The following is a 2,500-nucleotide window of genomic DNA, read 5'->3' as shown; positions in this document are numbered from 1 at the left end:
TCTCTCTCTCTCTCTCTCTCTCTCTCTCTCTCTCTCTCTCTCTCTCTCCATGCATCTTCTCCCTTCAGTATTATTTTCGAGCTTTTCCAAAAAAAAACAAGAGCCTTTTGATGCTTTCGTCTCCACAAAGGGGAACCTTTAAATCCTCAGAATCCCCAGAAATTAATCCACGACCACAAATTAATCCCTTTTCTTCTTCTTCCATTCGGAGGATCCCCACACTGAATCCTTTGTAGTTGGCATTTAAAAAGAAACAAAACGATCGGCCTTTGTGCAGAGAAAGAGAAGGGGAGAGAGAGAGAGAGAGAGAGAGAGAGAGAGAGAGAGAGAGAGAGAGAGAGAGCGCTTACGCTAATGACGAATGATTAGTTTCAAAGCGGTTCAGGGGATGAACGATTGTGTCTTTTCATTTATATCAGATATTCCTTTTATTGTTTTAATGGCGTCTACCTTCTTTCTTTTTCTTTCTTTCCTTTTTTCTTTCTGTCTTTGTATTTGATGTCATTTATCTTTGTCTCTGATTCCCTTCTCACGTTAAAAGACGTGAGTGAATTCGGCATTTTATCTTTTTTCCAATTTCGTTTTACATTTGTTAACTTACCACCTCAAGTAAGGTGCACTGTAGGCATTACTGAAGGTGGTCTGCAGCGTTCCTTAGGACCCTGTTGCACCCACTTCACTTAGCCTTTTCCTTTATCTCCATTTTCTGTTCCTTTCTTGCTGTTCAACCTCTCTAACTATTACTGGTTATTGCAACTGTGTGGTTTTCTCCCAGGTCCAACTTTAGGTCCAATTTTTATCTCCTTTATTTTCTGGATCCCTTTATCTCGCTGTCCAACCGCTCTAACTGCCTCTTTCACTGTGCTTGGCACTGCGTGGCTGAAAGTGTCCAGTGCTGGGCTTCTTGGCCTCATTTTCAAAACCATAAATATTTATCTGTGGTCAATAATTTCTGAAATTGTTACTTCTTTCGAATGAACACCTCAATATTCTTTGGAAGCTTGAATTTCAAGTCAGTGGCCCCTGTGGTGGGCTTGTTCAATGTGAATAGGGTTCTTCATCTTCTGGATGATAATAATAATAATAATAATAATAATAATAATAATAATAATAATAATAATAATAATAATAATAATAATAATAATAATAATAATAATAATAATCCACTTTTTCTGAAGTCCCAAGTTTAAACAGCATTGCCAAGGAATTTATATGTCAGGTAAATAACTGATTTGTTAAAGTATTACTCAAGATATTAATGAAAATAATTATTTGAAGTAATCAGTTAAATATTAAATAATAAAAGCATTAATTTATAATAAATGTTAATTAATCAAAATGTCAATTGATAAAAAAAATAAATACAAAATATCAACTAACGAACCACATCTAATTACTTCTTCACTGATTCATTCATCTATTGTTTATTTGTTTGTTTGTCTGTCTGCTCTTTGAGTCAACAGTCAAAGGGCGTCTTGAATCACGCAGCCAAAAGAACCTCGCGAGCAGTCCAAGAGGAAACGGGAGGAGGCTTCTTCGCTTTCCCCCAATGGAACAAACTTCGTCTCTCCAGCCTTGTTTCCATGTAAATGAAACACTCCCTCCTCCCACCACCCCCCTACCCTCTCTCCTCACATGAAGGAGATTCTCACCTTCGCGGTTCTTCGGGTAATATTCTCTGGGCGCGAGAGAAACACATTACCTGATGCACCTGGTATCTGAAGTGTTTAATCAGGAGAGTTGGTCTAGATTCGCCTGCTGTGTTGCTTTTGGTTTATCAGTCTTCCTCTTCTTCTTCTTCTTCTTCTTCTTGTGAACGGCAGCAAAGACGACAAAATTAACCCGAATGATCTAATTATTTCTTTTAACAGTGCATTATTATTATTATTATTATTATTATTATTATTATTATTATTATTATTATTATTGCTACTTCGCTGGTATAACATTAAACTTTACTTTGTCATTTTTTAAAATTTTCCTTTCTCTCTCTTTCAGGATGAAACCCTGAAAACATTGGCCCTGTATTCAACGGGAAGTCTTCTGAAAGGTAAGTAGGCTACACAATGAATCCCTTGCTCATATTTTGGGAGAGATTGTCACTTTTCTCTATACATCCAAGATTGCTTTGGCTTCTATGTTTGCATGTATGTATTCATGTATTTACGTATACACACACACACACACACACACACACACACATATATATATATATATATATATATATATATATATATATATATATATATATATATATATCGTTTTGATATTGTAGTGGTTGGTTCTCCAGTAAGAATATGCAAAGCAGTATATATGTATACTGAATTTGTTTGCAGTAGAAAGGAACTGAAGGTATGGTATCATATCAGGAGACACCCACCATGGTCCATACTTTCGCTTTTTTGGTCGCAAAAAAAAAAAAGTTTCCTTTACAACGCTTCTCATTGCGTTTTTGTGGGGCTCATTTTTTCTAAGTTGGCGTTTTTCTTTCAGCTGCGAA

Source organism: Macrobrachium rosenbergii, chromosome 15, assembly GCF_040412425.1.
Source record: "Macrobrachium rosenbergii isolate ZJJX-2024 chromosome 15, ASM4041242v1, whole genome shotgun sequence".
NCBI lineage: Eukaryota > Metazoa > Arthropoda > Malacostraca > Decapoda > Palaemonidae > Macrobrachium > Macrobrachium rosenbergii.
This window is presented reverse-complemented; position numbering follows the sequence as displayed.